Source organism: Pholcus phalangioides, unplaced genomic scaffold (genome assembly GCF_987345545.1).
Source record: "Pholcus phalangioides strain wild (caught in Gottingen) unplaced genomic scaffold, Ppha-v1.0 ptg000017l_1, whole genome shotgun sequence".
Taxonomy (NCBI): Eukaryota; Metazoa; Arthropoda; class Arachnida; order Araneae; family Pholcidae; genus Pholcus; species Pholcus phalangioides.
The window spans coordinates 66677444-66694259 of NW_028301610.1; the positions used below are offsets into that span (position 1 = coordinate 66677444).

A 16816-nucleotide genomic window follows, 5' to 3' on the forward strand; every position below is an offset into this window, starting at 1 on the left:
TTTCTATTTCGAGAAGTCGGCCCTTTCTTCATCCTGCGGCACACTTAAATTCAAATAAAATAGAAAAATAATTTTTTGTTATGATTGTCACAAAATATGTTTTAAATAACTATTTACTATAATCGGTCACAAAAAATAAATTAAAATTCAAAAACTCATTCTGCTGTTAATTTAATGTTAAATCCAAGTTAATACAGTTTACAATGTCTGCTTTTTCTAGGTTGAATTTTGAGCAGGGATAGATTTAAATATCTTCTTGTAAGACTTATTATTTGTAATAGATTTCTGCGTTCCATAGTATCAAATGAAATGCAAAAAAGATTGCTTTTCATAAATATGATAACGAGAACAGAGGTATTTCTATATGCTTTTTTTTTGTGCAATTCTTGAAAATTCTTCCATTAAGTAATAACAGAAATGAACCATGGCAAATATTAAAAAAAAAAAACTATTGCTTTTTTTCTCTCAAAATTGCTCAGTTTCCCCTCTTACACATACATCTAATTTGAAAAAAAGAATTAAATTCCTCGCACTTAAGTACTCAGATACTTTGACCTTTGAAGACCAGACACACCCCGCTTCCCATCTCATAGAGATATCGAAGCGTTCCCGGAGGATGGGTGTATAGTACTCAGATATTGTATAATCAATATCTGCGGCTTCAGACTTCTTTTAAAAATTAATCTGATAATTTCCTTACAAAATGTTTATGGCATAACTACAATTCTCACGTAGCACACTAGTTGAAAAACTCTGATGCATAAGTTCTAGTTACATTCAGAATTCAGTTTCTATACTACTATGCGAAACACTTATGTGTTCTGAACGTAAAAAATAGAATTTACTGGTAAGTAACAATAGTGAGCCAGTTCAAAATATTTAATGTTATTTTTAATATTTGAAATAATTATTTGTATAATAATTTATTATAATTCAAACTCATGTTATTGTTATTAGATCAAATTTTGACTGCTAAGAATTATATAAATAAAATATTTACAGTCCATATAGCAGTAAATGGCCACCCAGATATTGAATGAAAACAATGAAAAATATGCAATAGGCTTGACAAAATTGTAAAAAGAAACATCACTGAAAAATATTATAAGTGGAATAGGTCTCTGGTATAATTTAAAATGAAAATTTGACTTTCTTGTATTCTTTCACAGGTGATGTTTTTTTATCCACAGAATAAACAAGGTGCTGTTCTTTCGATTTCAACTGTGGGAAATAATGCAATAATATCTGGACGTATTATGTAGACACATAATTTTGTACATGAACAAAACGCCTATTTCCTGTCAAACTCAAAAACCTTGAGCAATTATGTTTCTTTTATTTCTTGAAACAGGCATATAGTTATATGTATTTTTGAGAGAGCTTTTATTTTTTTAATTTTTATTATTTATTTTATTTTTATTTTGAGTTTTATTTATTCTTTTCTTTTCCAATTCTTGCTTTTTCTGTTTTCTCTAAGCTTCATTTTTTTTTATATTTAAGCATTCGAGAAGTTGCTTCTGCAGGAATTTAGTCTCATTCTTTTTTTTTGTCTTAATATCTGTATGTAGATAGAAAAGAATTCTCTTAAAAGATATATGTTTGAAAGCAAAATGTATTTAAGATTGTTCACAGAGGAGGGTATCACTTCAGCAAGATTGGTAGGCCTGATTACAATGTCACATGTCATACAATTTGAATAATGTGAAAATGATTGACCCTAGAGTAGGCCACCCTTTCAACTTCATGTGCAATTTGTTAAACGTCTTTAAAGCACAATCAATTTTGTATTTAGAATATGAAATTATTACTCTTAGTGCAAAATGAAATGTCTTGCTTTGACTGATTATTGGCATCCTTTTCCACCTAGTTTTTTTTTTTCGAAACCAGCTTGGACACCGAACGGCAAATGAAAGAATATAGCTTGGTATCTGGTAAAAAAAGCTACAGAGTTTTCTCATAACTTTTGATATATATTTTTTAAAACTTGAAAAAGGAAGCCTATTACTGGCGTACTTACCTCACACTATATACGTACAGGATTCTAGAAATTCAGGCCATTTGAACACACCACCAATAATTTTAAATGCATTTTATATGACCTGTTCAAATAAAACTGGTTCTAGTTTTCTGGGGATTAAATGAAGAGAGCAAAGATAAAGCGAGCACAAATAGAATTATTAGACATGATTTAATATTGCTCCATATACAAGTTCTTAAAGAGATATTTTCAAATATTGATAAATTTTTTTAACACAGCTGCGAACTTTTTATTACACATGGAACAGGGTGCTTCATGCCAGCAAAAAATTTCAGCAATCTTATGTTTCAGACAAAACCTATAAAACATTGAAAATACATTTCTTTTAATTTATTGAATATTGAGAATATTTTGATAGTAGCCTACATTAGAGAAATATATTTTATGAGTATGATTCGCAGGTGCAACTTTTCACTGGCTCAAGCCCCCCCCCCCCCTCCCAACAATATTTCACGAAATCATGATAATTTTAAATAGGTATATATTGAAATGTTGAGCTGGTGTCCCACCAATATCTTTGATAACTTTATGGTGTGAAAAATTCATATGCTCTAACATCAAAATAATCTCTCAGACCAATCACACGAATACCACAAAAAATAATAGCTAATGATACATTTGCACTGGATGTTGGGAATGTTTTGCATCAGCGGGTGTTCATCTTGAGCTTCACGTTAAAAAAAATCTGATTTCTGGATTGATTTGGACTTTCTAAACAGTGACTGAAATTTACTGGATAACTCTTAGCCGAACAAATTCAGTTTTATAGAATGAAAATAATACAAAATGTAGTAAAAAAATTACAAACTATGTGTGTGTGTGTGCATATACAAGAATATACTCAGATCTTGCTTTAAATCTTGATCTTTTGTAGAAGTCAAGATTTAAAGCAATGTTTTGTTCATTTGATAAACTAATTTTCAGGTTGTATGAATTGTCTATACTAAAAATATTGATAATTAATTTTCACTCTAAATTGTTCAAAACATGGTTTTTGAAATGAAAATTAATGCAGAAGCTCCACTAATTTTTGCTCAAGTCTCCACAATCACATTTTCAAAAACCTAAGCACAGTTGCAGCAGGAAAAACTGTAATTTAAAAAACAACAACACATTTATACTGTACTTATGAATATTCTTTACATTGTATCCTGAAATTTGATTTTACTCCTTATTTTATTGCAAGTTATATAAATAGTCTGCAATTGTACACATAAACTACAAACAAATGCACCACTTTGAAAACATTTTGTGTAGAATTCAAATTATTTTTAATTTTTTTTAGTTGTGTATGGAGACCTATGCTTGGACTTTTCATGTCAAGGTTTTATGAACTGTAAAAACAGATTATTTCAACGTAGCAAGGCCATATATATGATATGAGGGATATTCCAACTCAGCAATATTTCCTTCATGACAACCCTGTATAGCAATCAGCTGAACAATCACACTCAGAGAATAATCGTTTAATGCATTAACTTCATATATACTGTACATCTAAATTATATTACAAATTATACAAAATTACCATCATTATTGTAGGAATTGTCTATACTAAAAATATTTGATAATTAATTTTCATTAACTTTTTCAAGGTTGTATTATACAAGTTTACCATTTTAACCACATTTGCCCCCATGGCAGTTGAACATCAGTTTCCAACAAATTAGAACGCATGTTGATTTTCTTTTTTTCTGATACAACTTTTATTTAAAATAATAAAATATCATAAAAGGTAAAATTCCAATTTAATGGTATTTAAAGAAAAATACTTACCGTTGCACATGATTTATTGGTGGAATAGTGCGAGACGACAGCATGGTATCATTACATAGGGAATTATCATTGTATCGCAGTTTCACTGTGTCATGTTTAACTCCTAGAAAAATTCCAAATAGGTACATGTGGTATAAAAATTTCAAAGTATACATTTGCTTATTAATATTTCACGAACATACTTTGAACAATTTTAATCATAGCCCCTTGCATATAGAGTGGAAAGGGGAAGCTCAAAAAGAATGTAATCACTGTTCACTTACATTAGAAATATACTACACAGAACCACATAAAAAATTCTGCTCTGAGCGATTATGGGTCCAGATTAGTATATCAGAGGCCCCATGATCTATATATAGTTAATGGGCTAATAAATATTTTCAACATCACCAAGTAGGCATGCCACCTCTTTACATCTTGAAGATGGCCCCCAGACAGGAATCTGGTAAGGTACCCCCAAATGGCGTATTCACAAAGAGGCTAAGTGGGCTATAGCTCAAGGCGAAAATTTCAAAGGGGCTGCAAATTTAAGGAATGACTGGTCAACTGGTCATGTCATTCAACCTTCCCACTCTACCAAGAGATCATGGAACTAAGTCACTATGCAGCAAAAAGAATGTGCAAGTACATGAGTAACAGTGTGTGCAAGCATAGGAGTAACAAAAAGTGATTTAGAGGGTGTGAATATGGGAGTGACCTGGAGAGAGCAAGAAATTGGGTGAGTGTGTGACAAAATGATCAGGGTTGTAGTGATTTAAATCAGCAGTTTAAATCATGATTTAAATCAATTTTTTTCAGATGTGAAAAATTATCTGTTGTAATTGAATAAAATTATTTATGCAGCTCTAAAGTGATTTAAATTATTATTAGATTATTTTAAATATCAGTTAATTTAAATATATTTTCAAATATTTTTATATTATAATGTATATTATGTAGGCCTATATTATAAGTTGACTTAGAAAATCAAAAATTGCATGGCGATGAATGGATGGATAATGAATAAATTCTGTGTGTTATCAAATGGTGTGGTAAAGCCATCTATGTTGATACTATTGACACATCTGGCTTATCACATGCTGGAAATTATTTAGCAAATGTGGTTTTTAGTTCAGTGGAGTCAACAGAAGAAAACTTCATATGTAACATATCAAGTTTTGTTACTGCAAATATGGTTTCATCCAGAAAGACCCTGGATGAAAAGCTTGGCTTTTCGGGACTTACATATTGCTACAGTGCCCACATTTTAAACTTGTTAGTCGAAGATTTGGTTAAAACTGATGTAACAAAGCATGTTACAAGTATATTTAGATACCTCCGCAATCATCTCTCAAAAGCATGGTATCATGTGTAAGGTGGAAGTGCATTGGTCTTCCTGCAGAGGTATGATGGAATACTTATTGTGATTCTCTTGAATCTTATGTTAAAAATTCGTCAGTTGTTACCAAAGTTTGTGAAGATCTCAGATAGTAACATCTCTAGTGAAATCTTAAATATTTATTAAAAAAGAAATGTCAAGGACATACTTGCAATTCTGAAACCAATAGCCAATTAATTAACTATTTTGTACAAATAGTACAATAATACTATTTTGTACAGTATATCTATAACTCTTTTGTGTAAGTTTAAATTTCTTTAATTTTATATTCTTTAAAGAAAGCATAGATTAATGACTAGTGTTAGTAATATATATATATTTTATATATTTTGTTTAAAAAAAAATCAATAAAATAAAAAAAAATTGTGATTTAAACAAAAGAAAAAAAAAACGATTTAAAAAAAAATAACCCTAAAAATGATTTATCTTGAGAGTATGCCAGCATGGGAGTGACTCCGAAAATAAGGAAAAAGTCAGTGAGCAACTAAATGAGTGAGCAAGGGATGAATAGAATAACCTAGAGAGCGTGCAAGCATGCGAATAATGAAAAGGTGACATCTACAGAGAAGAGATCAGGTTTGTTAGTGTGTATAAGCATGGGATTGGCTTAAAGAGCAATGAACTAGGCTGTGAGGCAAAAAAAAGAGCAACATAGAGTGTGCAAGCATGAGAGTGACCTAGAGAGTAAGGAATGTGGCCAGAGACAAAAGGAGTTACATTGTTATTGATGAAATATTTTAACACTGTATAGAATAGTGTGCCAAAACCAAAGAGCGATATTTTTATATAGCCAATTATCACATTGTGTTGAAGTTTCAGTCAAGTTTAACTCATAGCATGTAAAATTTCAAATAAGTATATACTATAGATTTCAAATAAATTTCCATGTTTATATTTGATTTATTACGTGCATACTTTAAACAATTTTAAGCATGCCCCCTTGCATTCAGGGAAAAGGGGGGGCACGATGATTGAATTCTGTCATGACAAAATTCAATAACTAATTTCTACATAAAAATATAATTCATATAAAATATACATAATATTATACAAAAATTTACTTCAGAGAACATAAAAACCCCTGCCCTCATAGCCCACGGGTGAGGCTTAGGATACAAAATGGCGCATAATCGGGCCTGTAAATAGGCTGGGGCATCGAGCCAAATGGAGCCTCACAAAAAATATGTTTACTTATTTTGCGACCTTTTAACAGGGACCCCAAGACGGAACGCTACGACCTTGCCCATGATCATTCAGTTTGACATGAAAATTATTGACAAGAAAAAAATATTGAGGGGGCTGAAAATCCCTAATCGTCCCGTAGGCAGGAGGAATGGTGTGTGGTATTGTGTATATTCGTGAATATGGGTTGGGGGCTCAGCACAAAATTTATAGGGAGAGCTCAACATGGCTCATCACAAGGGTGGGGCTGACAGGGCTCCCCCCCCCCCGGGGAAAATACCATCATTTTTGATTTTTCCATGCTAGGAATACAGAAGGGCCCCAGATCTTAGTCTAAGCGCCCTACCCCTGGATGTGGGCCAAGGGCGTAGCGGGGGGGGGGGGGAACTTGGGGGTCTGGTGTGTCCCCCCCGAAATTTGAGAAAATGATCGAATGTAAGGGAAAAAGATGGCCAAATCTATTATTCTATCACTTTGGTTCCCTCCCCCCCCCCCCCGAACGAAATTTATGGCTACGCCCCTGATGTGGGCCATAGGAGCTCAAATAGCCTCAGCTCCAAGGTTACGGCACGTACGGCTCAAGAGAGAGTGCCGTGACAACCCTTATTTATTTTTTTACACTGTAAATTCACTACAGGGGGCCCATGTTAACCTGATTTAAGGGCCCGCCAAAGATCACAGCCCAGCAGGAGGGAACGGATTTATCAAAAACGACGGTAAAAAAAAATAAAAATAAACAAACATTGACAATATCTAATACTTGGAAAATTTATCATACAGTTCGATATCAATAGTGAAATAATGCTTACCTTTTCTCTAAACGCTGTCTTCGCCGTCAACTGTTTCGTTAATAAACAATAAAATCGCCGGCCTTCGCAGCTTGTAACTAACGCCGTGCTTTCAAAATGGCCGGCTTTGTTGATGCTTACTGACAGGGAAGAGGGGGAAAACGCGTAGTGTCCTATACCATTCTTTGTCGTTGTCGGTCGTTATAAATGGCAAGTGCGACGTTATGATGGGCGAAAAATTTAGATTATTTCAAAAGAAACAAATTATCGTTTAAGATATTCTCCTTCGAAACGAAATGCTGTAAAAGTAAGAGTAAAACTATTTTGGAGAAAAAAATGAAGGTATTTTGGCGTTTACTGACTGAATACATTTTTACTATACCGTTCGGTATCGGACACGTAGAAATTTCCGACCTCTTTCGACGCTCGGTATCCATTCGACGAACCGGCGTCGCATCGACGTCGATCCGACGCATGCCGATACCGTTGTGCTACTGGGGTTTGTTTTAAAAATGATATACCGTGATTTGAAACATTAAGGTATCCGAAAATTGCAAAAAACTATGGGGGTCATTTTGACCCCATCCCGTCTTTCTAGGTATACTCTCACGATCCATCTTTCTAGTGTTAAAAACAAAGTTTTTATAAATTAAAAAAAAAAATTGGTTTTATTATTGTAGTCGGATAAGGGTCCCCCCCCCTCTCCCGGTGAAAGTATATCTAGTAAATATATTTAGCAATATTTTTTGGACATGTAGAATATTGATTCTGGCATGTATTGTTGTAAGTCGCATGCTTGACGGGGCATGTAAATTTTTTCCAGCCCTGATCTAATACCAGAGGGCAAGAACATTTAGTATTTCATTTGACCATGTGTATCATAATTTTATTTATGTACCCACTTGCGCCAAATAGAAATTGATCTTGTCTAAGCATTTTATGATCGGCCTGGAGAGTACCCAAAAGTAACAAAATGGATGCAGACCTGAGAAATATTTTAAAACTATTTGAAAGCATTAAATTTTATTGATTCATATGTGTTGTAGATGAATGACCATCTACAGCTGAGGTGCCTAATATATATACAAACGTGTTCAGTTTAACAAGACTACAGCACACCAATTTTGGTCATATATCGCCATACAGCAATTTCCAACCAGTGGATCTGGGTCGGAAATGAAGACTCCCTCCATCGGTGGACGCCCCTGGCTCGGTAGGTAAAAAACTTGCTTCTGACGTTCTATGCCTGGATTAGAACCTTAACCTTCATAGTGGAAGATGAGCATCTTGTTAGCACAGTGTGCAATGTCGTTCAATAAGAACCCGATTTTTGAATAACAAGTTTTATTTCATATCAGACTTAGCAGGAAAGTAAGTGACGAGACATAACAACAAACATGGCAGATAACTGAACTGCAATTAAACTGTGCTGAAATTGAATTCAGATCAAGAATCATCCTTTATAGACATGCAAATTCTTTCCCTTCATGAAGTCGACCGGTTGCTGAGAGATGAGCATAATCAATCATTTGCTTAAGACATAAAGAAGAAATTTTTTTTTTATCACATCTTCCCACTGCACAATTTAACAAGACTGGCATTAGAGGTGTTTCAAATCATTGAGTGCTCACTCGTCTTGAGCTTTGTATATAGGAAATTTCAATTTGTGAATAAATTCTGGGGTACTGAGACCTATGTCACCTATTACCATGAGTGCTCAAGCACCCACAGCACCCCTGGTTTCAACGCTACTGAGGACTGTGTTCTAATTCTCAGTTATAATTGGCTTTACTAAGTTTCATTTGAATAAACCATTGTGGGCACAAAATGACTGTGGTGCTGCAAAAATGAACAAACTGAAAATTTTCTCAGTAATAAGACTCTAATACACATTTGATTTCTTTTTGTGTTGTAAGACAGTGTTTAATATGGGTGGATAACATGGGAACATGAAGGGGCTGCAGCCAACCTCCCTCCTGCATCAAAGATCTGTATGGTTGATCAAAATAAAATGTGTATATATGTATTGACCTCATCATGTCCCATGAAAAGTTGCAAAAGATTAAAATTGATTTCTTGTGTTTCTATAATGTAAATTTACTAATTTTACTCATGTCCCCCCCCCTATATTTCATTAACACAAACCCCCCTAGGGGGTCGCAACTCTCAGTTTGGGAACCACTCATATGCAAAAACCGTCCACTGTGATTCATTATTTCAAACGAGTAAAGATCACCAAAAAGTCACCAACTTTTGCTTTTGATATGTGGTAGACACCCTGCTAATCTATGGCCTCCCCGATCCTCGGACCTTAATCCATGCAGTTTTTGTCTTTGGAGGCATATGAAACATCTGGTAAACCGTTACAATCCAATAACTTTACCTGACCTTAAAGGCAGCATTTTGCACCATGTGCTGAACATTTTCCTACACAAACTTTGGTCAGTTGTGGAACATGCCATCTTGCAATTTCACATGGTATCTGAAAATGATGGCCATCATGTGAAACATGTTTTGTTGCAGTAACAATTGTAAAAGTGTTTAGAAATTGTTAAAATTATAAACATTTGTCTAAATGTGTCATTTCTTAATAAAACACCTTCTGGTGGCATCATGTGCAACTAATTCCTTCCCCCCCCCCCCCCGAAACAAATTCCCATTACTTCATGAAGTTGTCCTCAAAATTTCACAATTTTCTGATGACTGGTTTTGCATGTAGGCTACTTCAAAATAGGGTCTTTTAATTATGGATACCCTGTACATGCTATTATATCATATAAATAAAAAGTATTGTATACATGTTACGGTGAAAGTGATAATCTGGTAATTAGTTGTAATCGCCCCAGTCATCATTAATTTTTTATAGTAACTTGCTGCAAATAATTAAACACAAGTTTTTATATTCTATCACCATGCGTAAATCAGACACGGGATGAAACATATGGCAAATAAAAAATTTGAAATTTATTCTCAAGCATTGTCTTATGAAAAAAAACCACATCATTAAATATAATACAATGAGCAGATAATATATGACGTCAAATAAATTTCTAGCGAACTATGAAACTATTGCTAGTTAGCGTAAGCGTATGGACTTGTATCTGGTCCATGAGCCCGAGCCCATTCAATATTTGCTATGATATCGATAATACCTGTAAAAATGTTGGGTTTAGCCTCCTGCCCAACAATATTTCCAATAACTTCACACATTTGCATATTGTACATGATATCATTTCCAATTTTATAACGGCACTAGTTTTAAATCCTTTCTCTGCGAAAATTTTCTTATGTACAATCCCACAAGCATAGGAAAAAAAGATTTTGAGTGAAAAATGAGTCTTTATTTACTTACACAAAAAAATTTCAAGGTTACATTCTTATCTCAAATTGGCAAATACTTGGTGAGCAAAAAAATGGTGTTTGTATTTATTCCGTAGAATTTCCAACGTAATATTACACATAACATAACATAATTTAGGTCAGTAACACTGGATGGGTTAGTTAAATAAAGTGATAATACAACATGGTGGCAGCGGTAGAAGAGCATAACAAATTAGCAACAGGAAAAAGTGATAATACACATGTGAAGTAGGTAAAAATCAATAGTTGCAATTGACTGTCAATCTGAAAAGTGAACAGGGTTCATCCAGAGCACTTTTGCAATTCCAGCAGTACAGATGAACCAACTGGAAAAGTATGCAAAAAAATTGCAACACCTGCTAACTGGTCAAGATGGATAACTCTCTTCCAGAGATTCCAGATAATTTCTGAACTTTCTGCAAAGACAGGAAAGAGCAGATAAACTTGCTGATTTATATTATGGGCGAACAAGCTGAGGACATTTGCACTTCTTTTGAGTTGACTGATGTTAAAAGTCGAAACTATGAACTCATTGTGAAGAAGTTTAGTGATCATTTCATTGTTAATAAGTAGGGGTGGGACAAATAGTGATTTGGCTGAATATAGCATGTTCGGCTTTCTTAAAATTCATCACAATTCTAAATAAAATTAGTGTTTTTAATTGAAAATAAAGTTGTTGATAATTTCAATTATTGATATTGAGTTTAATTAAAATAATAAATTTCAGAATTATATGTTATAAACTGGTAATTGAAGGATTTTTATTGCCATGATACTGACAATCAAATTTATCCAGGATGTATTCTATTTTAAAATTACTTAAAAATAAATTTTTTTTCAACACTTGTTGGTAATTTTATATCTAATTAAGAAAATGCCAACCATTATTTACTTTCAACTAGTTATGCATCATAAAATTTATGGCTTATTTTCTTGTTTTTCCCTCTTTGGATATTCTTTGAATCTTTTACCTCTTTCAATAACTATATATTTCGTGTCTATGTGTTCCCCCTTAAGTTAATACATTCCTTCTGTTAGTGAACTTGTATAATATATGCAGGGTGCATAGGTAACAAGGCATATGGTATTTTACTGGTAAACCATTGATCCTAGAGGCGTACTTCCAATTAGAAAAAAGTATCCAAATAACGTGTAGTACTCAGATATGTCATCGATATAGCAAGTGGTTGTATAGTTGTTAAAATAGATAAAAATTAACTTTTTATACAGTCCCAGTGTGCCCAAAAACTCTATTAGAAAATTGTTGCTTTGACTCCTGTTGCCAACAAAAAAAATTACATAAGTGCAGTATTCACTGAGATATTAGAATTTGAAAAACAAAGGAAATTTAGGGAAAAACGTTAAATATGGGTAAACCATTTTACATATTTTTAATGCTGTTTTATCCCAACTTCATATTTCTCAGTATTTCAAGTATTTCTCTAAGATCAGCGGTTCACCAGTAAAATGTCATACACCCTGTTACCTATACACTCTGTATATTTATGTTTACTTCCACCTTACTGAAGTAGGATTCTGTTTTCTGTTTCATGTTTTCCTTATCCTAGAAATTCACCCTGATATAACCTCTTTCAGTGAAAGGGATACACATACAATAAAATATAATCAGTAAATTTTTAATTTATAAGAAAAGTTCCAATTAATGTCATTTTTAAAAATTAGTTTTATACGCTTAGATTTATGTAAATATTTGCACCATCTCCATTAATAAAAATGATATTTTTGAACTAGAACAGTTCACCAAACATGTACAGCAAGGAGAATCAGTAAACAACTTCATTACTGCTCTATACAGTCATGCTGAACATAGTGATAATAGAAAATACATGATCAACTCATATGTGATCATATTGTTGGTATTCAAGATAAAGCTCTGAGTGAAAGGTTGTAATCTGATACCAAACGTGCGCTAATGAAAGTAGTAGAATTTAGGGAATCAAGCAGCAGCAACATAAACTCAATGAAACGGAAACCACAGTTTCTATACATGCAATGTCTTCGAGAAAATCTAATCACTTTTGATTACAAAAGTCTGGTGTGAAATAGAAAACAAATTTTCAGATTCCTAACATTCTGAGACATGCAAATGGTGTGGCAAGCAGAAACATGTGAGAAGATTATGTTTAGCCAGAGATGCCAAATTTTTGAAACTGGGACATTTTGGGAACGTTTTTTTTAACAAAGAAACCAGTATTCAAAAATTTTGTTCTTGTTTCATTTTCAAGACAATACAAACTGGGATTGGACAGTTTTTGTCAATGTTATAAATAATAAATTGAAATTTCGACTAGATAAGTGAAGCAGATTATACAGTGATACCTGCAACTTTGTATCACAAGTTCATTCAGATATCAAATTTGAAACCAGCTGATAAAACTCTTTATGGTCTAGATAACACTCCCTTAAAAGTGCTGGGCATGTTTGAAGCACCTGTGAGCTATGTAAACAAACAATGCACAGAAGAAATCTGTCATTGATGGCTTAAGAAACTGTCTTGGGAAATCAGCTTTGACATCCTTTGGCTTAGGATCCAATATCAGTGATGTTCACCGCATTACTGCAATAGATTCAAAAAAAGTTTCCTGAACTGTTTGACGGACTTGGACTCATAAAGGAATGCCATTCCACACAACTGTTCTGGTGCAATGTTTTGATTCACTACTCTTAATTTTAAAATGAAAATGAAATTCACTTTTCGAAAGAAAACATCAATTATGTTGTTGTATTGAAAAGTTACTGAGTACTATTTAAATTGACAGTACCCCAAGAAAGAAAACTTTTGGCCTGGTGATCATATTAGTTGGGAGTACAATTTTAAGTAGTTACCGTGTCCGCAACAACCCTTTGTGTGTCGGTGAGTAATTCTCCTGAATGAATATGCACTAGAGTATTTTAACCCAAACAATTAAGTCACAAAGAACAAAAAGAATATGTCAACACACAGAGGTCTAATTTACTTTAAGGTATTTAATTCTAAGAAATTCCTTTTTTTTTTATTGCTTCACAAGGTTGGACACAAAAAAAACAAAAAAACAATACTTTCAACCTCAATAATGTTTCAACTAATAGCACAATCAAAATATAAACAAAGAAATTTTCAGTCCATATTCATATAACCAAAGACAAAATACCAAAAAAAAAACAACTATGTTGAAATACCTCCTTTACTTATCGAAAATTAAATTATTTGGGTGCAAAAACAAAAAAAACTAAATATCGCTGCAGTTTGGTTTGCCTAACCACTCAACAAAATTTGAAAAAGAAAATTTACTCACTATTTCCCATATTCAGGTCACTTCATTCTTGACAACCGGATTTCGATGAACAGTTCCCTTCAACTTGAACACTCAGTACGGACAGTTCATTTTCTCATAAGTCATCCTTTGACGGGTGAATCTGCTTGGCCACCAGACACTTGAAAGACTAAAGTCTTCTGTACTTGCTGGGACGACGGTCCGTGCACATACTTTGCATTCGAGGCACCATCAAAAATTCTCCAGTCGTACTACCACTCTGGGCAGCATGGACGAAGTAGCATCCTTAGACTGGACTGCAAGAGACTGCTGCTGGGCTTCATCTTTTATGACTGTTAGTTGCTCCTGGGTTCCTCCATACGGTACGAAGGTGACAAGTAAACCTTCTTCCTAGATCACTACCGCTCGGGATAGCATGGACATCACTGACGACTTAATAGGCTCTGCATACTGGATTGTAGTTTTTTTTCTGAGTTTGCATCTTCAAGAAATCCTTCTTTTGGCAGTTCAGAACTAAATAGGGGTTTGAGTGACTTGGGATTATAAGTTTCGGGGGATCTTCAAGTTTCGTGGGGGAACTTTTATTCGCGAGGGCCCTGTACTTTACCGTGTAACGGATCCCAATGAACTGCACGCCTCCAACGTTTTCTGGTGCTAATATGAAAATTGAGTGATGGGCGGAGCTTGAGAAAGGGCATCCTCTAATTCGTCGCGCAAACTGCGTCATCCAAAATTTTATCCAATTGTATCACGAGGCGCCAACACAAACATGAAACCAAAAGAAAAACATCTTCTCTCAATACGGGGTCGATTTAAGAAAATGAAGGGCTTTCAGCAAAGTTTATAATGACGACAATAATTTTCAATTTGATTTCCGGATTAAATGCACAAATATTCATCAAAATCAAAAAACATCAACATCATTGTGTGGGGAAAAAAATTAGCTTTCCAACGATAAGCGACATCATATATAAATATTCTTGTTTCGCGACATGCCGAAAAATTTAAATCCAGACAAAGGAAATTCTTAGAAAAATTCAAATTCAACACTTTCTCAATGACAGAGAATAATTTCAATCATATATAACATTATTTCAAAAGTTTCTCTCCCTCACAATATTTTACAACACAAGCTTTTTTTTTCTTTATAATAGCATTGGAAACAATGGAGAGAAAAGGGGAAAAAAAAATTTTTTTAATTGAAATACTCACACGGTCTCAAAATTATATAACTCTTGATTAACAAAAATGTTTGTTTCCCTTATTTAAAAAAAAAACCATTGACTCAGAATATGCAAAAGGCGAAAAATCGGCTTTTCAAGTATAAAAAAAAATATACAATTGATTACAAACAGAGAGAGAGAAAGAAAAAAAAAAGAAAGGGAATCTTATCTTCCTTTTACACGTACCGAACGCGTTCGTGTGGGAACAAGAAAACTGACTCATCAATATGGCGATGATATCTCCAATTATCTGAATCATTAGGTGTGTCTCTCTCACAAAAGAAAGAATATATTATTCATAAGAACACACATTTTCTCGTTCAATTTAACTCTGAATTTCCCAAAATTTTACAGGAAGAATCAGAAAAATTCAAGAAATTTGTTGTTTAGTTCAAAAGATTGAGATGTCAAAGCAAAGTATTTAATATTCTGGAAACACATACAGTGTGTGCATAAAGAGTGTGTGTCCACTCTACACAAACGATCTGTGGTTCAGATCTTGGGCATTTTATGATATTGGACGGAATGATAACACTAGAGGGAAGGAACTAGACAACCACGAGATTCGGCTCAGCCTTCCACAATAAAATAAAGACAGAAGCTCAAATATTATTCACATGACAAACACAGGCTTATTTGTCAAAGGGGGGGAGGGAAGTGTCCTACTTTTCCCACCATGACACAACTCAAGCCTGATGCTGTTCCATCTGCAGTAACATTGCCAAGATGAGTACCTATACCTCTTTTGAAAAAGACAGAAATTGAGATAAAAAAAAATTGAGATTAGAAACTCAACAAAATGCTTTTCTCAAATGAAAGGAGACACTGTCATCAGATCTTGTTTTTAAAATCTTCAACCCCAACTAGGAATCCATAGTTTCTGTCGCTGCATCTTCATATGGCTTGGAAGCCACCATATGCCAAAAGCAAGATGATGGTCAGATTGGTGTTGTTGCTTACGGTTCCAGAACTTCAACCACAGCTGAGACAATGGATCAAATCAAAAAGGAAGCCTTAGCTATTGCATGGGGATGCGAAAAATTTAAGGATTAGTTAACAAGAACTTGCTTCAAGATAGTGATCATAAACCTCTGATTCCTATCTTCTCCAGTAAACATTTGGATGACTTGTCACCAAGGCTACAAAGGATCAAATTGAGGATGATGTGATACGCTTATCACACATTTCACATTCCAGGAGAGGAACTGTGTGCAGCAGACTCTTTATCCAAGAATCCTCAAGTGTATCTTAACAAGGCAAATGATTTGGAAGAGGAAATAGATGCATATGTCCAAATGGGGTTAAAAAGACTCTACCAGTTTCATTGAAAAGACTGGAAAAACTGAAAGAAGCATAACTTGCTGACAAAGTTTGTCAGAATCTTTCATCATAGCAATGAAGGGATGGCCTGCAAAGTAAGATGTTGATTCCTTTTGTCTCCCTTTCTGGCAACATTGTTATGAAATCTCCATCCAGGATGGGATAGTGATGAGAAGCTGTAGAATCATCATTCCTTGGTCACATCCAAGTGAGGTTTTTAATCAGATTCACAAAGGTCATCTTTGAATTAAAAATTGTGGAGCTAGACCCAGATGTTCTGTCGATTGGCAAGAAAAACAATAAAAGTAAAGAAATAGAAGAAAAGGTGAAAAATTACACAGCTTTTGTTCAAGAACAGGCTCCTCATTCTGACACCATTTCGTGGAAATGGCAAGTATGCAGGGGCTGCAGTGCACCTGGTGGCATGTTGTAAGGCGACATTAGCATAGACTTCAGTCCAAAATTTTAAAACAATT

General features: G+C 34.0%; 1 protein-coding gene and 1 long non-coding RNA gene across 2 annotated transcripts in view; one reads left to right on the forward strand and one right to left on the reverse strand.

The window, feature by feature from the left end:
• LOC149074660 (tyrosine-protein phosphatase 10D-like) overlaps window positions 1-16816 on the forward strand; it is a 403111-nt gene that overhangs the window by 193226 nt on the left and 193069 nt on the right. The window lies entirely within an intron of this gene.
• On the reverse strand, window positions 2170-7286 carry LOC149074661 (uncharacterized). Its single transcript, XR_016194498.1, has 3 exons — window positions 7184-7286; window positions 3815-3917; window positions 2170-2336 (listed from the first exon to the last, which is right to left on the reverse strand). It is a non-coding gene; the product is annotated as an uncharacterized LOC149074661 (long non-coding RNA).